The sequence below is a fragment of the Panthera tigris genome, chromosome A1 (genome assembly GCF_018350195.1).
Source record: "Panthera tigris isolate Pti1 chromosome A1, P.tigris_Pti1_mat1.1, whole genome shotgun sequence".
Classification (NCBI taxonomy): domain Eukaryota; kingdom Metazoa; phylum Chordata; class Mammalia; order Carnivora; family Felidae; genus Panthera; species Panthera tigris.
The window spans coordinates 157,159,291-157,169,251 of record NC_056660.1 but is presented as its reverse complement, the minus strand read 5'-3'; the positions used below and the strand labels follow the sequence as shown (position 1 = coordinate 157,169,251).

General features: G+C 37.4%; 1 pseudogene; it reads left to right on the top strand.

Moving 5' to 3' along the window:
- Positions 1 to 7,352: 7,352 nt before the first annotated feature.
- LOC102971580 lies at positions 7,353 to 7,706 on the top strand (annotated as a pseudogene).
- Positions 7,707 to 9,961: the final 2,255 nt, after the last annotated feature.

The following is a 9,961-nucleotide window of genomic DNA, read 5'->3' as shown; positions in this document are numbered from 1 at the left end:
TGGGACTTTCACTGAGATCAGTAATTCAGGAGGAGGAACAAGAGGTGATTGGCTCAGTTTTGAATATGTTGAACAGGAGAGGCCTGTGGAACATCCACGCTGAGAGGCAAGTGCTCATTCCTCTGTGTGTCCACTACCTGTTGTATTACCTCTTGTTACCACGCTGGGATTGCCTATCTTCAACCTCTAACTTAACCGAGACAGGAAGGACTGTCCAATCTAAACAAACCATCCCTTCAGGGTGCCTTCGGTGAGCCCATGCTTCCCATTACAAAAAAGGCTCTCCCATTTTCCCTGTCTCTCATGAGACCAATTCCAACTCAGAACAAATATCATGTAAGGGCGGAAGCCCATCACTCCTTCTAGAGACAGCAAAAACATGCAATGAAGAAAGAAAGGCTATTTTCCCTCTATTTTAATTCAATTTTAAATTCTATTTCCCACCCATTTTCAAAGGGACCATTGTTTCAGAAGAATTGGGTACTTTCTAAGGTAAATAAATAGAGTGAATAACAATCTTGTTTAAGATTCCAACTTATTAACAGAAAACATGTGTAGACTTAAGCATTAAAAATAAATATGCCTTTAAAGATGACCTGGAAGGCTTCTTACCTGCCAAGAACAGAGTTCAAGACCTCAGAAAGTCTGTTTTCCCAGAAACAGTAGATTATATTGCTAATGATGGCAAGGGCAATAAACCATAAGTTTTTTTTTTTCTCCCTATAATTTTGGTACTATTTAGGTGAGTTTTGTAATAGACTGAAATAAGAGAAGTACTCTCGAGAATGATCTTGGGTTGTGAAAATTGGGTCTATGATTTCATCCTTTGGGAGAATGTTTTCAGTTCCTGCTTTTCTTTCCAGACATTTACATTTGACATGATTTCTTCTTATATTTGAATGATAGTTCAGTGATCTTGGTTGTGTTGGTATGCACAAATATAAATTAGAGCATTTTCTATCATACATACTTTAATTGGGCATTTTTAATAAAGTGTATAGTTCTTTCTTTCAATGTCCTTATTTATTCCAAAGTAGAGGAGGATTTCTAAAGATCGTTATGAACCAACATACAGCAGAATGTCTCCAAATGGACCAGAGGGAGTGGCAGACCAGGTGCAGGTCGGTTTGTCGAAGAGAAATTGATGCTGTCCTCTGCATTCATTGACTTGTCTGGTTTTCATAGGATGAATAAACAGATGAGTCAGTTTCTCCTTCTTCTAAGGGACTTTACATGATTAGGGTCAGAAACTCAGCAAAGAAAAATCCTCTCTCGTTTTATAAGGGCGAGATGATGAGATGCTACAGTGATTCATTTCAAAGGTGCTGGCTGTTTTCAAACAACTGCTGAGAAACCTTGCTGTTCCCTGAACTTGGGAGGTTGGTTCTAGCACATGCACAAATTCTGCTTGCCATATGAGCAAAAGTGAGATCATACGGGTTGATGCTGGCAGAGTCTCTGAGAGTGCAGTAATTCATGCTGTCAGTTACTATCAGCAGCAATTTGCTTCTGGATTGGTTCCTGTGAGCACTCATGTGAGTATTCTGCACAAAGGACCAGAGTGCAATATTCTTTTGGATTTCAGGGACTTAGTGCAGTTTCAACATATAATCAAAAGTGCCACGTAGTTCACCACCTCGCATTTTGTTTTAAAGAGACAGAGGCTTAAAATGTGATTCCTTTCTTCTCTCCAAAACAGGAAGTTGATGGCAATGTGGAACTATCTTTAGAGCAATCTGTTGGTGCTTCAGTGGAATCTATCCAGTTGGTAAACAGTAGAGTAGTTTGTTTGTTTTTTTAACTAAATGTCATTCCACTGTCTCCACAACAATAAAAATCAGAACTTTGTTTAATCATAAAACTTAATTTATTAGAATCAACTCTTAGTTACTATATGATAGAGATGATCAACTCTTACTAACTATAGGGTAAATATGATGAGACATGAAAAGATCCCTTGAACTGCTTGGTATTGTAATAGCATATTCTTCCAAATTAAGTACAATTTCCACAAAGTTCTGTGGCAGAGAAGTTTGGATGCTGCAGCCCTAGCTTACAGGCACAATATTAACAAATCTCTGTGAAACAATAAAACTTCACTGACTTCCAAAGAGCTTTGAGATATTCATATCCCTCTTGCTACCAATCTATCTACTAGTCTCTTTTTATTTAAAGAATACTTACTATTGAGAATTCATGGGATTCAGGGTTATGGAGCAATCCTGACCAGAAAGGGTATAGGAGGAAGGAAAATGTCGTCCTTGTGTCTGAGAAATGGTAGTTCAGTTTCACTCAGAAAAGTGAAGGGTATGCCAAAATCTCAAGTGCCACTGTCACTGACATATATATTTTTTGGTATTAACCTATAATCTCTCAAGTGTTCCCAGTTGAAAGATTTCTTCCATATTATATCCAGCTCAAAAATCCTCAAAACCTTAGCATTTTACATGATTAATATTACTTAGCCATAAAAAAGGATGAGATCGTGCCACATGTGACAACATGGATGGACCTAGAGGGTATTATGCTAAGTGAAATAATTCAGACTGAAGAAGACAAATACCATATGATTTCATTTATGTGTGGAATCTTAAAAAAAATGAACAAACAAAAAGCAGAACGAGGTGTGAAAATACAGAGAACAAACTGATGGCTGCCAGTGGGGAGGGGAGGCTGGGCAAAATGGGTGAAGGGGAGCGGGAGACACAGGCTTCCAGTTATGGATGAATTAAGTCATGGGAACAAAAGGCACAGCATAAAGAATACTGTTAATGATATTGTGATAATGTTCTATGGTGACAGATGATAGCTACACTTGTGGTGAGCATAGCATAGTATATAAATTTGTCAATCACTGTTGTACACCTGAAACTAATGTGACATTGTATGTCAACTATACTCAATAAAGGAAAGAAAGAAAGAAAGAAAGAAAGAAAGAAAGAAAGAAAGAAAGAAAAAGAAAGAAAGAAAAAAGAAATGAGGGTAGCCAAAAATAAAAAAGAATTGATGTTTATTATCTACTTTCCCTTGCCTCTAGAATATAGACAGAATGAAGGCAGGTATTTCTGTCTGTTCACTGATGTATTCCCAGTGCCTAGAATAGTGCATGGCGCATAGGAGGTATTTAATAAAAATGTGTTGAATGAATGAATATTTTCTTTTTCTTCAGCTCTAAAGTCCTACCTCTTTAACAAGTCTTACTAGACCCTCTGTTATTGACTTCTGCTCATTCTGCTAGCATCCTCTCTCTCATTTTATAATTGTGCTTGTGTGCTATATAATTCGGCCAAATGCAGATTATATGTGGTTTCTTAAATGTACCATGTTCTCTCTCCCTGGAGGCCTGTGCACACGTTCCTCCATGTCGAAGACTTTTCTCTCCTGCTCCCCTGCTCCTTTCTCTGGGACACTTCTCTTTGTTCTTCAAGATCCAATTTAGAAGTCTCTTATTTCAGAAAATCTTAACCTGGTCTCCAAAACAGAGATAGACAGGCTCCAGTATCCTGTGTTTTCCATAGCAGCACTTACCCATTTGGACTGTCATTGCTGTAAGGCAGTGACATAACTAGAGGCATACTGGTATTTGTGAAATTATCCATCAGTATTTAAGTTTCAAAGGAACTCATAAGGAAATTAGCACTGAACCCTTAGAAGTGGCATAAAAATATTTTAAAAGAATAATCAGGATGTACTGTAATAAAGTCAACAGTGTGAGAACACTATCGCATTTCTAAAACTATTGAGTAGAAGCATCACTCTAGACTAACCATTAAAACATAAATAAGCAGCATCTGTGTGAAAGCTAACAGACTGTTCCATAGTTGCCTTTTGTTATCCAAGTCTTAGCAAAATGTCACTGCCTCAGAAGGGACATAGCCAACAATCCCATGTAGATCTACCCCGGTCACTTTTTATCCCATTGCTATGCTTACCACCTTCATTACAAGTCTATGTCTTTGATATTATCTTAATCATTTCTGTGTTTACTAGGTTTTTAGTTCTGCCCTTCTCAATAATAGTCTTCATGAAAACAGGGACCTTGTATGTCTTTTTCAGTACTTTTCATTCGCAGAACTTACATGAGTGTTTGACATTCTAGCAGATGGTCAATAAAATTTTTTTTAAATGAATGTACAACAAAGAACAATTATCATCTTGGCTAGTAGGATGGTTTCACTGGCACTGGTTGCTTGCACTTCACCAAAAATTCACATGTACCAGGAGGTTCTTATCAACTAAAGAATCCTAACCAATGGAAAACTACTATTGTGTATTGTAGTGACTTCATTAACTCAAGTGTGTTATTTTATAATTAGTTTATACTCCATATCCTGAGGATTATCATTAGAGTACTAATAATAAATGTACTGAAAGTCTTGTTTCATAAATTTGAAAAGCTTTCATTGGTTTTCTTTTGGTTTGATACATGAAAAGATATATCTGAACCTAAATGGTTTTTTGCATAAATTAAAAATCCAGTCAAAATGTGTTGTCTCCTCACATGAAAAAATGCTCCACATCACTCATAATCAGGGAAATACAAATCAAAACCACAATGAGATACCACCTTACACCTGTCAGAATGGCTAACATTAACAATGCAGGCAACAACAGATGTTGGCGAGGATGCGGAAAAAGAGGATTTCTTTTGCATCGTTGGTGACAATGCAAGCTGGTGCAGCCCCTCTGGAAAACAGTATGGAGGTTCCTCAAAAAACTGAAAATAGAACTACCCTATGACCCAGCAATTGCACTACGAGGCATTTATCCAAGGGATACAGGTGTGCTGTCTCGAAGGGACACATGCACCCCCGTGTTTATAGCAGCACTATCAACAATAGCTAAAGTATGGAAAAAGCCCAAATGTCCATCACTGGATGAATAGATAAAGAAGATGTGGTATATATACAATGGAGTATTACTCGGCAATCAAAAAAGAATGAAATCTTGCCATATGCAACTACGTGGATGGAACTGGAGGGTATTATGCTAAGTGAAATGAGTCAGTCAGAGAAAGACAAATATCATATGACTTCATTCATATGAGGAATTTAAGATAAAAAACAGATTAACATAAGGGAAAGGAAGAAAAATAATATAAAAACAAGGAGGGGAACAAAACATAAAAGACACTTAAATATAGAGAACAAACAGAAGGGTGCTGGAGGGGTTATGGGAGGGGGGGATGGGCTAAATGGGTAAGGTGCATTAAGGAAGACACTTGTTGGGACGAGGACAGGGTGTTATACATAGGGGATGAATCACTGGACTCTACTCCTGAAATCATTGTTGCACTGTATGCTAACTAAGTTGGATGTAAATTAAAAAATAAATTAATTAATTTTAAAAAATAAAGCTGAAGTTAAAATTTAATAACATTTTTTAAAGGCAAAAAAAAATGTGTTATCTTCCTATTGACTTGATAGGAAACTATTAATATCAGTTAGCCTAGATGAATCTGAAATGAATAGAAAAGGATTAATTGAGGAGGAAAGTTTTTGAATTTATAGAAGGTTGAAAATATTTAACTGTGTACTTGGGTGAGATGTTAGAATACCACACACCCCATTCGGGAAACCAATTATAAGGAGTATGAATGGTCAGATCCAATTAATTCTACAGTAAAACCATGTAATTACAGCTTTTACTCATTTTGATTGATTAGAAAGAGAAGATTAATAAGATTACAAATCATGAGCCAGAAGAGAGAAATTGTATTACCTCTAAAAATTTTTAAACACATTAGACCAAAAAAAGTGTCCTAATTTTAAATTACCAACTCTAACTAGGGAGGAAAACGCATCAAACTAAAATATAACCTGTGTCTAAACATTAAACTTTTATAATTCAACTAGAGGTAGACTTGCCATACAGAGAGATGATTGTGACTTGCTTTTCCATCCCCTCACAAGGAAGAGCAAGAGTGATCTCAAGTGCATGGAGAGGGGAAAGAATAATTGCAAACAACCGGCATAAGATCTTGTTCACAGCTATGCAACAAATGTCTGTGGATTGGTTAGTTAATAAACTGTGCAAATTGGAGGATGAACTTCATAGCAGTAACCTGACCTGCTAGTGTGTGGTCCAGGAAGAATCAGAACCAGACTTCCTTTATTGAAACAGAACCAAATAACCAGACCAGAGGAAATTGCTAAGTTTGGGCAGCCCAAAGAGACTCTCAGGAATCTCAATATCTCTCGGCATAATGTCCTCTGTGCTATTATGCTTGATAGCATGCCCTTTATCCAGAGTCTCTGAAGTGGCTACCTTCATGAGACTTGAGTTCAAGATGAATCACTTAGTAGGCATGTGACTTTAAAAAGTTAACCTCTCAGGGTGTCTGGGTTTCTTAGTGGGTTAAGCATCTGGCTCTTGATTTCGGTTCTGGTCATGGTCCCACCGTTTGGTTTGTGAGTTTGAGCCCACACTGGGCTCTGTGCTGACAGTGTGGAGCCTGCTTGGGGTTCTTTCTCTCTCCTTCTCTCTCTGTGCCTCCCCTGCTTGTAGGCATGTGCGCTCTCTCTCTCTCTCTCTCTGTCTCAAAATAAATAAATAAACTTAAAGAAAACTTAAAAAAAAAACCCATTGACCTCTTCAATTTATATTCCTAAACTATAGGGGCACCTGGGTGGCTCAGTCAGTTGAGCATCTGACTTCAGCTCAGGTCATGATCTCACAGCTTGTGAGTTCGAGCCCCACACCGGGCTCTGTGCTGACAGCTCAGAGCCTGGAGCCTGCTTTGGATTCTGTGTGTGTGTGTGTGTGTGTGTGTGTGTGTCTCTGGCCCTAACCCACTCACATTCTGTCTCTGTCTCTCTCAAAAATAAATAAACATTAAAAAACATAAAAATAAAAATAAATTCCTAAACTATAACAATGAAAAAAGAAACTCAAATACCTAATAGATTTTTCATGTTCAAAACAGCAACTTACATAAAGCCTTTTTCATATTGTAAAACTTCCATGCAATGTAAATTACTATCTCATGTATCAAATAGTTACCAATATCCTCTAAATGCTGACATAATATCTATCTCTTCTAGACACATTTTCAGAATTTCTGGTATTAGTATTTGAGGGTATTCCAATTGGGTTACTATATTATCTATTTTACGCCAAATGTTAAACTTCTGCAATTTAATTAAAATTCCTTGTCTAGACCTAGGCATCGCTTGCTCCATTGCTCCCTTCTCAGTACCTGCTCTGGGTGTCCCTGAGGGTGTGCGGGCCAAGGGTGGGCCCAAAAAGTAGGAGGCAGAAGGGAACCAGGTATGGGCATCTAAGTGTCTTAGCACCACAACAGTGGTTAGAACTGGGAGAAGGAGAAGACTGCAAAGATAGGCCCAGGAGCAATGGTGTCCAAAGAGAAACAAGGGGTGAAAAATGTCAACATGGAAAATGCCCAACAGGAAAATGAAGGAGAAAAAGAGAGCCCCATGCAGGACAGAGAGGAATTATGCAGTTTGGGAGGGAGTGAAGGCCAGAACTGTGGAGGAAATGTCAACCTGGAGTGAGTGACATGACTTGTCCCTAATTTTTGATAAGCCATACCTAACAAGCATATTGATCACAATGAAGTGGGAGATGTTGTGGGAAAGTTCCTAGGACAGATGAAGTAAATCAGAAGAAAGAGTAAGGAGCAGCACAGGAGGCACTTCCAAACTCCTGAACCTGATAATTATTATGACTTTTGCCTTATACCTTGAATGCTAAGGTTTCCCTGAGGTTAATAACATGGCCTATGTTCTATAAGCTTGTAGTTTAGTGATTTACTTTTTCTGTAAACCTTTTGGTGTTTCCACTTAAGAGTTTGTAATTATTGTTTTGTCTCAGTGTAAAACTTACTGTCCATAGGGCAATTTCACCCAGTTTTGGGAAAAACTATTCTTTTCATAATATGATATTAATAAAGCAATTTAAAAAGCAATCTTGGGAGGGGTGCCTGGGTGGCTAGGTCAGAAGGGCATGAGACTCTTGATCTCAGGTTGTGAGTTGGAGCCCCACCTTGGTGTAGACATTATATATATATATATATGTGTGTGTGTGTGTGTGTGTGTGTGTGTGTGTGTATAATGTAGAGATTAATATATATATATTTTTAAAAATTCCTTGTCAATATCATTATTCCAGTGACAATTTTTGTTGTACTTTTTGCAAATTGTTCAGGTTTTATGTCATAGTACAGAACACATTTGACATTCATGCAGACCCTTGTTAAATCCCACAACTGCAAATAGTATAGTAATATAGTATGAAATTTGTACCATTTTAGGTGCTGCATTACCTCCAGTTTAACATCTCACTCTTATCAGTTCTTGTGCAGTAGATCTTTGTCACTTTTTGGGGCCACCCCAAATCTTTTGAACATCTTGAGCAATCTCAAGCTTTTTTGTCACACTTCCACAAAGTAGAAGCCAGAAACTCACTTTCCTAGACACCAGGTACCTATTTTACTATGACTACCAACAAGAAACATCCCCCTGCAACTTGGATTCATAAGAGAACACTGTGAATTCATAAGCAGAAAACACCTAAAATTCATCTTCTGGTGAGTATAGTTGGATAGGTGCCCAGCATTTGGGTGCAACCATGGTAGAAATTCTGGCATCCACTGACCAGAATCAGCAATGGCAGTTATGGTGTCTGTGTTGAGTAATGATGGCAGTGTGGCTTCAGCTGGAGCAATCAGTAGTCTCCTTTAGGCACTGTTCCTGAATGCATGGCCTCTAAGCCTGATTCCTTGGCTCTTCTAGAGAATCTATGAGCTACACGATATTCTTTAGTAAATTCCTTTTCTGTTTAACTGAAAAGGAATTTGTTTTTTGCAACTTAAACAACAAATATATATGACTATGAATTATTATTCTGTGTTTTTTAATTTATTCTGAAATATTTAAGACATGTACAAAAGCCATTTCTTTCTTACTCTTAGAACTTTTCCATACACATCCATCACTGGAGGTAGCAACTGGCCTTCTTCTTGCAGAAAGATGGTCAACATTTTACAAGCATAGAGGCCTATAAACAGAGATGGAAGGGCACTGAATTGGTGGTGATACTCACTCACTTCCTAGGAGACTTGCTCCCACATTCCAGCTTCATATGTGGAATTCATACTTTAGATGCTGGATTACTCTAAACCAATTACATTTGGGATCACTAATGAATAATCTAGAACATCATATTCAATAATCCCAATGGTCTATACTACTAATACAAAACCTGCAATTAGGTTTATTAATTTCTTAGAAATCTGAATGCATGGAGGAGGACAAAAAGTTTGGGACTTTCATGATCTACCTTCTTGTCTACACTATTTAAATCAACCCCATGTGTGCCAATGTTACTCTGCAGTTAAGCTATCTACAGTTAAGTATTCAACAAACTTTTTGAAAATGAAAATAATTATAAATTCCATCATTTTAAGATACAACTCAGAAGCTTTCCCTTCTAAAAGAAGATATTTGTATGGAACACAAGTCATTTGCTTTGGTGGCTCCTGAATAGCCTGTCAAAGCAGAGAGCTGTCCTAGGACACAGAAATTGAGACATGACCTGGAGGACACACTGCTAGAAGGATGGACAGACCCACTGCTGTGCAAAAGGAGACTCATTCTGGCCCAAGAGAGCTGATTGTTGAATTTTCAAGAATTTCTCAAATAATTTGTGAAACACTGCCATTATTAAAAACTAAATCATAGAAATTTACAACTAAATTCATGAAAAATAAACATAATAAATTCTCAAACATATATTACAATAAATCAAAAAAATTCAAAAATCATCATTTTCTTAATTATTTTACTACATTTATTGTTATCCCTGCTCTTGGGGTTATTTACATCTACTGTATCTGAATGGAGAAAATACTGTGTAATGGGGTGCTGCTGCACTTTTCTCCCCAATTGCGTATGTCGTATGTCGTTGACACCATGCTTAAGTATTTATACCATGGAAATTG